The sequence below is a fragment of the Saccopteryx bilineata genome, chromosome X (assembly GCF_036850765.1).
Source record: "Saccopteryx bilineata isolate mSacBil1 chromosome X, mSacBil1_pri_phased_curated, whole genome shotgun sequence".
NCBI classification, from domain to species: Eukaryota; Metazoa; Chordata; class Mammalia; order Chiroptera; family Emballonuridae; genus Saccopteryx; species Saccopteryx bilineata.
In genome coordinates this window covers 28,037,354-28,050,250 of record NC_089502.1, presented here as the reverse complement: position 1 = coordinate 28,050,250, position 12,897 = coordinate 28,037,354, and positions in this window count along the sequence as shown.

Genomic DNA, 12,897 nt, shown 5'->3' with positions numbered 1-12,897 from the left:
CACTTGTAGAGGTGTTTGAGTAGTGGTTTTGTGTGGTCTTAAGCTGTCCACTGGGTATGCTGGCTCTGGGACCTCCCAGGAGGTACTGATTAACATCAATTCTGCCTGTGTCCTTCCCAGGGCTACCCAGCATGAGCTACAAAGTGACCTGTAGATGCCTGCTACTTATACTTGGCTTAGAAGTACCTGGGAGAGGCCAACCTGCAAACCAAGGCTGGCTGGCACTAGTAGTAGGTCTGGGACTGCTTAGGAAGAGTTACGGGGCATACTCAGGCCAGATACTGTTTATTAAAAAATTTCAGGAAAGTCGACAACATGATCCATGACAAGCTATTTGAATGGGAAAGCTGCTGGAAATGGCTTGGTTGGGCCAACAAGTTAAGTGTGGTGAAATCTCAAGGAATCATCACCAGGGTGGGGTGAACAATGTTAGCCAGGTTGGTGGAGATGCAGATAAAGTACCTGCACGCTAGCTCTGTGGGGGGAAGGAGAGCTCAGAAAAGGAACAATGGTCTCTGCCAGCACTTCTCTCTGGGAGAAAGCTGCCCTTGCCAGTTATTCCCTTGATGCTAGACAATTCATTTACTCCTTATATGTGGTGTCTTTTGATCTACTGCCCCACTGCTGGAGCTCAGAGCGAGTGAATCTGAGTAAGTGTATGAGTGCACTCTTTGAGAGGATTGCCTGTCATGGTCCAGTAGCTCAGTTGGTTAGAGTGTTGTCCTGATATGCTGAGGCTTCCAGTTTGATCCTCAGGCCACATACAAAGATCAATGAATGTATAAAATGTGGAACAACAAATTCATGTTTCTCTATTTTATCCTGTATTTCTCTAAAACCAATGAAAAAAAAGGAAAAGAAGAAGAAGGAGGAAGAGGAGGAGGAAGAAGAAGAAGAAAAAAAAGAAAAAGAAGAAGAAGGAGGGGGAGGAGGAGGAGGAGGAGGAGGAGAAGAAGAAGAAGAAGAAGAAGAAAAGAAGAAAAAGAGAAGAAGAAAAGAAAAAGAAGAAGAAGAAAGAAAAAGAAAGAAGAAGAAAAGGAAGAAGAAAAAGAAGAAGAAGAAGAAGAAGAAGAAGAAGAAGAAGAAAAGGAAGAAGAAGAAGAAGGAGACTGCCTATGACTCCAGCAGCCCTCCATCTTACTCAGTCATAATCTTCACCAGTTTTCACAGCTAGAAGTTATGGGGACCTCTCTTCCCAGCATGAGAACCCTGTGATAGGATGACAGATGTGGACTGGGACCCATTACTCCTCCAGGAGGACCTCTGCAGCTGAGATATCTCTTCTAAGTTTTAATCACCACATGTGAGTTTAGGAAGAGACTTTTTTGTATTTTTGCCCTTCCTACCAGTTTTTACATGGCTTCTTCTTTATATCCATAGTTATAGGACTTCTGTTCAGCTAGATTTGATGCTGTTCTTTATTATTTTCCTGTAGTTTCGATGTAATCTTCAATGAAGGACCCAAAATTTTCATTTTAATGAAATTATTTTTTTGTTGTTGCCCATACATTTAATGTCGTACTTAAGAAAAAATTATCAGCCTGACCAGGTGATGGCACAGTGAATAGAGTGTCCACCTGGGATACTGAAGACCCAGGTTCAAAACTCTGAGGTCACCAGCCTCAGTGTGGGAACATAGACATGACCCCATGGTCTCTGGCTTGAGGACAAAGTTTGCTGGCTTGAATCCCAAGGTCACTGGCTTGAGCCCAAAGTCGCTGGCTTGAACAAGGGGTCCTTGGCTTAGGTGAAGCACCCCACTCAAGACACATATGAGAAAGCAATCAATTGAACAACTAAAGTGCCACAACTACGAGTTGATGACTCTCATCTATCTCCCTTCCTGTCTGTCTCTCTCTTGCATAAAAAAATAAAAGGCAACCATCATCAAATCAAAACTTATACAGACTTGCTTGTATGTTTTCTTCTAAGAGCTTTATAATTTTAGCTCTCAGATATAGGTCTTTCATTCATTTGCATGAATTTTTGTATATGGTGTAAGGTAAAGATTCAGCTTCATTCTTCTGCATATGAAAAAATAGTTCTCCCAGCAGTAGTTGTTGAAAAGATTGTTCTTTCCTCATTGAATAGTCTTAGCCCTCTTGTTGAAAATCAATTGACCTTAGATGTAAGGGTTTATTTCTAGGCTCTTGCTAAAGAAGTGTTTTTTATATGAATGTTATCACAAGTGCTTTAATAGTGTTGTTCACATCCCCTTTGTTTTTTATGGATCTTCTCATTATTCCATCCATTATTGAAAGTGGGACATTGAGTTACCAACTATTATTGTAGAACTGCCTATTTCTCCCTTTGTATAAGTGTTTGCTTCATATTTTTAGAGCTTTGTTTTTAGGTACATGTATGTTTATAAATTATATCTTCTAGATAGATTGATTCTTTTATTATTACAATTTGTTCTTCTTTGTCTCTTGTAATAATATTGACTTAAAAGTACATTTTGTCTGATCTTAGTATAGTTCTCTTTAGTTAGTATTTGCTATATTTTTCAGTCCTTTCCCTTTCAACCTAACTGTGTCTTTGGACATAATGTGAGTCTCATGTACACAGTGTATAATTATATAACATTTTTATATCAATTGTGCTGCTCTAATTTTTACCTGGGAAGTTTAATGTACCTTTATGATATTACTGATATGCAAGGGCTTACTTCTGCCATTTTGCTATTTATTTCCTATAATATCTTATGCATCTATTTTGCTCCTCTATTACTCAAGTACTATCATTTTTTATGTTTAATTGACTCTCTCCCCAAGCTTGTAGGGTGTGGATGCAGCAGGAAAAATAAAAATGCCATAACGCTTTCTTCTTGGGTTTTAGCCTTCTTCTTGTTGAAGTGTTTGCTTGGTTGCTGTAAACCTTGTCTGTTTTCTGAAGTTCTGATAAAGTTGATTCTGATAGTATTTTTCAAGTTTTTAAAAAAATATTTCTTGTGGAGAGATTGGCCCTTAGGTCCCCTGCTTCACCATTTTTACTGATGTCACCCTCACTATATGTTATTATAATCAATACTTTGTTAATTAGAATGAGCAAAAATAGGTCATAAGAAGTTTCAAAATGACTGAATTCTATCTGGGTATGCTCTACGTTACATATTGCCACAGAATAATAGTCAAGATAGAGGAAGCATTAAAAATCAAATAAGCTATCTGCTAGTAAAAAGTTTTTTCCACTGTACTAAATTATCCTTCTGGCCATCTAGAAAAGTTCTTAGTACAGGTCAGTGTTGGAGAAATCATCTGTATTTTAATTTCAGATTATTAGTAAATACATTTATTTTGTGATGCCTTGCTCTCCAGAGAGCTGTTACTGAGTAGCCAAAAGCCATCTGACCACTTATCCTCATTCGAACAACAGATGTTATCAGGCGGTAAAGCCACCTTCCATATTTGTCATGAAGCTAGTCTTTTTTGTTTTATCTATAGCAAAATTCTCTTTGCCTCCCACCTTTTCCTCTGGTATATTGCATTATAAGGTATATACTATCTTTTTTCCTGAATGAGACTAATGATAATGCTGAGATAGTCATTTTGGGCTTAGACATTGTTTCCTATCATTTATTGATACATTATTCCAACTAGAGTTCTTTATTGTAGAATCTCTATTGGCTCATTTTTTTCCACTGTGGGTTGGAATTTCATTTTGTTTACTTCCTCTTAGCCCAAGTAATTACATAGTGTGCAAAATTGATACTCAGAGACAATAATTAAATATGTTCTATCTTGGTGTTTTGGGCTGTTGTCTTGCTCAATATCTGAGTAGAAAAGTTGAATAGATGGCAGTACTTTTAGATATTCGACCAAGCCTCTATAAGTATGCTTGTACTTCCCAGACTATATGTCCTGACATTTAGTTTAGAAGAATTTGGTATCTGTGGATCACTTTGGTGAATGAGTCAGGTGGGACTTTCAGTGTCACTTTATTTCTTGCATGGACATTTTATGAGAGCAAATGTTTAGCATGCTCTTCCTTGTTATTGATTTCTTTGATTTATTGGGAAATTTGACTAAGAGCATTTGACTGAGCCTTAATGGAAATAAGATAAATTGGATATAGCCTCTGATGATATTGTGTGTGTGTGTGTGTGTGTGTGTGTGTGAGAGAGAGAGAGAGAGAGAGAGAGAGAGAGTATCTTTAATGAGGAACTTATTCAAATGTTTTTTATGGAAAAGAAATAAAAAAAGAAAGGAGAGAAAGAGAGAGAAATTGAGTCTTGCATATCCATCAATAAAAACTTGGAGTTTGTTTAAGTATAGAATGCTGCCTGACCTGTGATTGTGCAGTGGATAAAGCATTGATCTAGATTGTTGAGGTCACCAGTTTGAAAGCCTGGGCTTGCTTGGTCAAGGCACATATGGGAGTTGATGCTTCCTGCTCCTCCCCCTTCTCTCTCTCTCTCTCTCTCTCTCTCTCTCTCTCTAAAATGAATAAATACAATCTAAAAAAATTAATGTACTTCTTATCACCTAGTTTACTCTCAAAGAGATCTCTAGACATTGGAGAGAACAGAGCTCATAAAAATTATGCTAATATTTGCTATGAAGATTTATGAAGAACCTTACAGAATGTTCTCTTTTGTTATTAATATGGCTGATGACACTCCTTTCTTGTAATTCATTTGAGTGCCTTGTAACTCTGGATGTAGCCTCATGGCCTTTGGTTGATCCTACTATCTATGGAAGACAAATGGATTATCAGCAGTATTGCTGTTTTCTGTGCTTTCAACCAAAGGGCTGAAAAATTGGTAGGGCTATCTTCCAGTGTGATACCTTTCCTGAGGCTAGTTAAAGGCCAATTTAATAATTATATTAATAATAAAAATAATATTAGATAATTTATATATATATATATATTTGAATTTATTGGGATGACATTGGTTCTCAAACCCATACAGGTTTCAAGTGTACAACTCAATATAACACCATATGCACAAAGCATCTTGCAATCAGCACTGCAAGCAAAGTGTTTTTCTGTCTCCATTTCTCGCTGTTTGCCCATCTCCATGTACTGCTACCTGCTACCCCCTTTCTTTATTGCTATTGCCACCCTGATCTCTGTGTTTATGTGTTCTGTGTATTTACTTTTTTGCTACTCCCCTCACCTTTTTTCATCCAATTTCCTTGGCCCCTCTCCTCTCTAACTGCTGTCCATCATCTTTTCCACATATTCATGCCTCTATTTTTATTATATTCCTCCATTTATTCTGTTCATTGGATTCTACATATAAATGAGATCATATAGTATGTTTCTTTCTCTGACTGGCTTATTTCACGTAGCATAATGCTCTCTAGGTTCTCTCAGGCTGCTGCAAAAGGTAAGATTTCCTACCTTTTATGGATGTGTATTAGTCTATTGTACAAATGTACACAGCTATTTAATCCACACATTCACTGATGGACAACTGGGCTATTTCCAGATCTTGGCTATTGTAAATAAAGCTACAATGAACATGGGGGTGCATATATTCTTTCCAATTAGTGTTTCAGGATTCTTAAGATACATTCTCAGGACTGGGATTGCTAGGTCAAAAGTCAATTCTATTTTTAATTTTTTGAGGAAACACCATACTGTATTTCACTGTAGCTGCATGAGTCTGCATTCCCACCAACAGTGCATGAGGATTCCATTTTCTCTACATCCTTGCCACCACTTGTTGTGTGTTGATTTGTTGATGGCAGTCATTCTGGCAGGTATGAGGTGATATCACATTGTGGTGTTAATGTGTAGCTCTCTAATGTAGTGACATTGACAGAACAAAGAATCTAGAAATAACCCCACACCTATATGGTCAATTAATATTTGACCAAGGAGGCAAGAACATACAATGGAGTAAAGACAGTTTCTTTAATAAATGGTATTGGAATAATTGGACAGGTACATGCAAAAAAAAAAAATGAAACTAGACCAACAAATTACACCATACACAAGACTAGACTCAAAATGGATGAGAGACTTAAATACAAGCCATAAAACCATAAAGTTCCTGAAAGAAAACATAGGCAGTAAAATATCAGAGATATTTTGTAGCAATATTTTTGCTGAAATATCTACTAGAGCAAGGGAAACTATAGTATTCCAGGCCACCGGGAACTACTAGTTTCACGTGGAAGAAACCTACTCAAGACAGAAACTTATGTCAAGAGGAAGAGAGGGGGAGGCTTGCCAAGGGAGGCACAGAAGACCTCGTTAACTTCCTTCTCCCTTAGCTTTTATTGATTAGAAACAGAACAGAGGTAACAGGATTAAAAGAGAGGGAGATCAAGTGATAAGGAAAAAGAATGATTAATGGTCATTTTGCTGACATGGAGAAAGGGCTAATTTGGGTCAGTACATTCTTTTTCTTTTGCTAATTAACAAACACAAAGGAAGGGGAAATCTAGAACCTCTAGGCTAATTTTCTAAAGCCAATTCACATGCATACCTTTGTGTCTGCACAAAGGTCACTCACTCACACAGTTTCTTGGTGTTTGCATCCAAGAGACATTCAGGGCTTTTAACTAAAGTTCTCCAATCTAAGTCATGGAGGGTTCAAGGTTAAATGGGTGATTCTTTACAGGAAACAAAGGACAAAATAAACAAATGGGACTACATTTAACAAAAAGGCTTTTGCACAGCAAAGGAAACCATCAACAAAATGAAAAGACAATCCACTGAATGGGGGAACATACATGCTGATACATCTGTAAGGGGCTAATGTTCAAAATTTATATAAAAAATGTATAAAACTCCACACCAGAAAGAAAAACATTCCAATTAAAAATGGACAAAGGATCTTAATAGACACTTTTCTAAAGAACACAGTTACATTTTATGTATTATTTCTAAATGTTGCAATATTGAATTTTTATTTCATCTTTATAAATGAAGAAGCTGAGGTCAAGAGAGGGGAGATAATTTTCCACAGTTTACATAGCAAATAGTACTAGCCCAGATCTCCCTGAATGCAAAGCTGTAAAGCCAGTAGCCACGGCCACCATCACAGCCACCTGGCCCATGCAGGTTTGCACTGGATTTGGACAGTGGGTAAAGAAACAATGGAGCCAAGAACTGGTGGGCCATTACCTTTAATCCTAGCTTGCACCCGGTGGACAAGTAAAAACACACACTGGGCTCCAAAACCCACTCATTCAGTGCTCACAAAGCTACTGACTTATCCGAGTTTCCTAGAATCAAAGGTTTCTAGCTCACTAGCCTTTTTCACCTCTGTTCCTTCTCTGCACAAACTGCACAAACTGGCTTCTCCTTCAACACTCCACCATCTTGGCTGCTTCTCCTGGTTTCCTCCACGTGGCCTCTCTTTGCTCTCCTCTCTAATGCTAATCTCAGGAACCAAGAGAAAGCAAGCTCCTGGTCTGCCCCACTTTATAGTGTAGAAATCAAAACCTTTAATCCAATATACAAACAAGGAAACCTCTGATACAAAGTCACTTATCTGAGGCATAATGGGATTCCTCATGAGAGTGCACCACCCCACATCAAAAAGGGTGGGAAAGGAGAGAGAGAAGATGGCAGCGGAGTAGGCAGATGCACAGACACCCAGCTCTCAACACCAAACTGGAATACAAATCAATTTAGGAAAAATCAGCATGAAAAACCAACACTGAACTGCAAGAACAGCTCTCAAAAACCAAGGAGCAAAGAGGAAGCCACAATAATCCTGGTAAGGAGTGCCTGAATCTCCTCTGCTTACAGGAAGGGAAGGAGGGGGGTGAGGCTGAGAGCCCAGAGAGGATTTCACAGAGGAAAAAGAGCAGAAACTACTGCTCACAGCCACTTACCTGGTGACCAGGGAGCAAGGTGGGTTGAAAAGACCAGCTTATCTCCCAAGTGGAAAAGACAGGGAGAGGGACAGACTGTGAGGGGCTAAGGTATGCAAGAAACAAAATAAAAAAGCTGACTCATTCGTGCTGGAGGTGGCCATAGCTGGGAGAGGGACCGAACCTTTCACAAAACAGAGCTGAAGTGCTTCCGGATCAGAGATCTCCGGACATCTATCCAGCTGCAATCAGCACAACAAGACACAGCTGAAAACAAGAAGTGGGGAGGAGGGGCAGTAACTCAGGTCTCCATGGAGATCTGAGATACACCTCCCCCTACTGAAGCTGAGAGAAAAAACCCTGCCCCCAGTGAGATTAGCTGGAGGAAGAGACCTTCAGCGTCTCAGGTTACACCCACAGCATTCCTGGATACAGTTTCAAGGAAGCCCCCTGCTGAGATCAGTTAACAAGAATATCACTTGTTAAGAAAACAAACAAATCAAGACTTCAAAGCTGCCCAAATCCGAAAGTGGATTACAAATAATAGCTGATACCAACCCACGAAGACCTAAAAATAACACAACTGAAAACTGGAGGCAGACAACACCAAGCCTAGACTCAATCAACTCTACAAATAAAAAAAAAAAAGAAGAAGAAGATGAGAAAACAAAGGAGTGCAATCCAAATGAAACCACAAGAGACACTTTCGAGAGATGAACTGAGTGATATGGAAATAATCAAACTTCCAGATGCGGAGTTCAAAATAATGATTGTAAGGATGCTTAGGGATCTTAGAACAACAATGGAGGGGGAGTTTGAAAACCTAAATAAAGAAATAGCAAGTATAAAAAAGAATCAGTTGGAGACGACAAATACAATATCAGAAATAAAGACCACAATGGAAGGAATTAAAAACAGGATAGATAGAGCAGAGGATCGAATCAGGGAGTTAGAAGACAACTGGAATGAAGGCATGAAAGCAGAGAAGAAAAGAGAAAAAAGACTCAAAAAGTCAGAGGAAACTCTTAGAGAGCTCTGTGACAACATGAAGAGAAATAACATCCGCATCATAGGGGTCCCTGAAGAAGAAGAAAAAGAACAAGGGATAGAGACTTTGTTCAATCATATCATAGCTGAAAACTTCCCTAAATTAATGCAAGAGAAACTCTCACAAATCCAAGAAGCACAGAGGACTCCATTAAAGAGAAACCCAAAGAAACCTACACCAAGACACATCATAATTAAAATACCAAAGCTAAGCGATAAAGAGAAAATATTAAAAGCTGCAAGAGAAAAAAAAGTTATCACCTACAAAGGAGCCCCCATAAGGATGACATCTGACTTCTCAACAGAAACACTTGAGGCCAGAAGGGAATGGCAAGAAATATTCAAAGTAATGCAGAACAAGAACCTACAACCAAGACTACTTTATCCAGCAAGGCTATCGTTTAAAATTGAAGGAGAAATAAAAAGCTTCCCAGACAAAAAACAACTCAAGGAATTCATTACAACCAAACCAATGCTGCAGGAAATATTAAGGGGCCTGGTGTAAACAGATAAAGTGGGAAAAGAATACAGAAAAAAAAAAAAAAAGAAAAAGGAATACACCTTTAAAGAAGAAAATGGCAATAAACAACTACATATCAATAATAACCTTAAATGTAAATGGATTAAATGATCCAATCAAAAGACATAGGGTAGCTGCGTGGATAAGAAAACAGGACCCATACATATGTTGTCTACAAGAGACACACCTTAGAACAAAAGACACACACAGATTGAAGGTAAAAGGATGGAAAAAAATGTTTCATGCAAACGGAAATGAAAAAAAAGCTGGGGTAGCAATACTTATATCAGACAAATTGGGCTTTAAAACAAAGGATATAGTAAGAGATAAAGAAGGCCACTACATAATGATAAAGGGAGTAATCCAACAGGAAAATATAACTATTATAAATATCTATGCACCTAATATAGGAGCACCCAAATATATAAAACAGACTTTGATGGATTTAAAGGCTGAGATCAACAGCAATACTATAATAGTAGGGGATTTCAATACCCCACTAACATCACTAGATAGATCCTCAAGAAAGAAAATTAACAAAGAAACAGCAGACTTATTGGAAACACTAGATCAACTCGATTTAATAGATATCTTCAGAACTTTTCACCCTAAAGCAGCAGAATATACATTCTTTTCAAGTGCTCATGGTACATTCTCTAGGATAGACCACATGTTAGGGCACAAAAGTGCTCTCAACAAATTTAAGAAGACTGAAATCATATCAAGCACTTTCTCCGATCACAACGGCATGAAACTAGAAATGAATCACAGCAGAAAAGCTCAAAAATTCTCAAACACATGGAAACTAAATAGCAGGGTGTTAAATAATGAATGGATTAAGAATGAGATCAAAGAAGAAATAAAGAAATTCCTAGAAACGAATGACAATGAGCATACAACAACTCAAAATTTATGGGACACAGCGAAAGCAGTGCTGAGAGGGAAGTTCATAGCACTACAGGCACACTTTCAGAAGCTAGAAAAAGCTCAAATAAACAACTTAACCCTGCATCTAAAAGAATTAGAAAAAGAACAGCAAGTAAAGCCCAAATGTAGTAGAAGGAAGGAAATAATAAAGATCAGAGCAGAAATAAATGACATAGAGGCTAAAGAAACAATACAGAGGATCAATGAAACTAGAAGCTGGTTCTTTGAAAAGGTAAACAAGATTGATGCACCTTTAAGTAGACTCACCAAGAAAAAGAGAGAGAGGACTCAAATAAATAAAATTAGAAATGAGAGAGGAGAAATAACTACTGACACAACAGAAATACAAAATATTGTAAGAAAATACTATGAAGAACTGTATGCCAAAAAACTAGACAACCTAGATGAAATGAACAAATTCCTTGAAACGTACAATCTTCCAAAAATCAATCTGGAAGAATCAGAAAACTTAAACAGACCAATTACACCAAAGGAGATCGAAACAGTTATCAAAAAATTCCCAACAAAGAAAAGTCCAGGGCCCGATGGCTTCACAACGGAATTCTACCAAATATTCAAAGAAGAACTAACTCCTATCCTTCTCAAACTATTTCAAAAAATTCAAGAGGAAGGAAGACTTCCAAACTCCTTTTATGAGGCGAGCATAATTCTGATTCCAAAACCAGGCAAAGACAACACAAAGAAAGAAAATTATAGGCCAATATCTCTGATGAATATAGATGCTAAAATCCTCAACAAAATATTAGCAAACCGGATCCAACAATATATGGAAAAAATCATACACCATGATCAAGTGGGATTTATTCTGGGGAGGCAAGGCTGGTACAATATTCGTAAATCAATCAATGTGATTCATCACATAAAAAAAAGGAGAAAAACCATATGATAATTTCAATAGATGCAGAAAAAGCATTTGATAAAATTCAGCACCCATTCATGATCAAAATTCTCAGCAAAGTGGGAATACAGGGAACATACCTCAACATGATAAAAGCCATCTATGAGAAACCCACAGCCAACATCATACTCAATGGGCAAAAATTAAAAGCAATACCCTTAAGATCAGGAACAAGGCAGGGGTGCCCCCTTTCACCACTCTTATTTAACATAGTCCTGGAAGTCCTAGCCACAGCAATCAGACAAGAAGAAGAAATAAAAGGCATTCAAGTTGGAAAAGAAGAAGTAAAACTATCATTATTTGCAGATGATATGATATTGTATATAGAAAACCCTAAAGTCTCAGTCAAAAAACTACTGGACCTGATAAATAAATTCAGCAAAGTGGCAGGATATAAAATCAATACTCAGAAATCAGAAGCATTTTTATACACCAGCAATGAACAGTCAGAAAGAGAAATTAAGGAAACAATCCCCTTCACAATTACAACCAAAAAAATAAAGTACCTAGGAGTAAACTTAACCAAGGAGACTAAAGACTTGTACTCGGAAAATTACAAAACATTGATAAAAGAAATCAAGGAAGATACTAACAAGTGGAAGCATATACCGTGCTCATGGTTAGGAAGAATAAACATCATTAAAATGTCTATATTACCCAAAGCAATTTATAAATTCAATGCAATACCAATTAAAATACCAATGACATACTTCAAAGATATAGAACACATATTCCAAAAATTTATATGGAACCAAAAAAGGACACGAATAGCCTCAGCAATCTTAAAAAAGAAGAATAAAGTGGGAGGTATCACACTTCCTGATATCAAGTTATACTACAAGGCCATTGTACTCAAAACAGCCTGGTACTGGCATAAGAACAGGCATATAGATCAATGGAATAGAACAGAGAACCCAGAAATAAACCCACAGTTCTATGGACAACTGATATTTGACAAAGGAGGTAAGGAAATACAATGGAGTAAAGACAGCCTCTTTAACAAATGGTGTTGGGAAAATTGGACAGCTACCTGCAAAAAAATGAAACTAGATCACCAGCTTACACCACTCACAAAAATAAACTCAAAATGGATAAAAGACTTGAATGTAGGCCGTGAAACCATAAGCATCTTAGAAGAAAACATAGGCAGTAAGCTCTCCGACATCTCTCGGAGCAATATATTTGCTGATTTATCTCCACGGGGAAGTGAAATAAAAGACAGGATAAACAAATGGGACTATATCAAACTAAAAAGCTTTTGCACAGCTAAAGACAACAAGAACAGAATAAAAAGACAAACTACACAATGGGAGAACATATTTGACAATACGTCTGATAAGGGGTTAATAACCAAAATTTATAAAGAACTTGTAAAACTCAACACCAGGAAGACAAACAACCCAATCCAAAAATGGGCAAAAGAGATGAATAGACACTTCTCCAAAGAGGACATACAGATGGCCAATAGGCATATGAAAAAATGCTCAACATCACTAATCATTAGAGAAATGCAAATTAAAACCACAATGAGATATCACCATACACCAGTCAGAATGGCGCTTATCAACAAAACAACACAGAATAAGTGCTGGCGAGGATGTGGAGAAAAGGGAACCCTCCTGCACTGCTGGTGGGAATGCAGACTGGTGCAGCCACTGTGGAAAACAGTATGGAGATTCCTCAAAAAACTGAAAATCGAACCGCCTTTT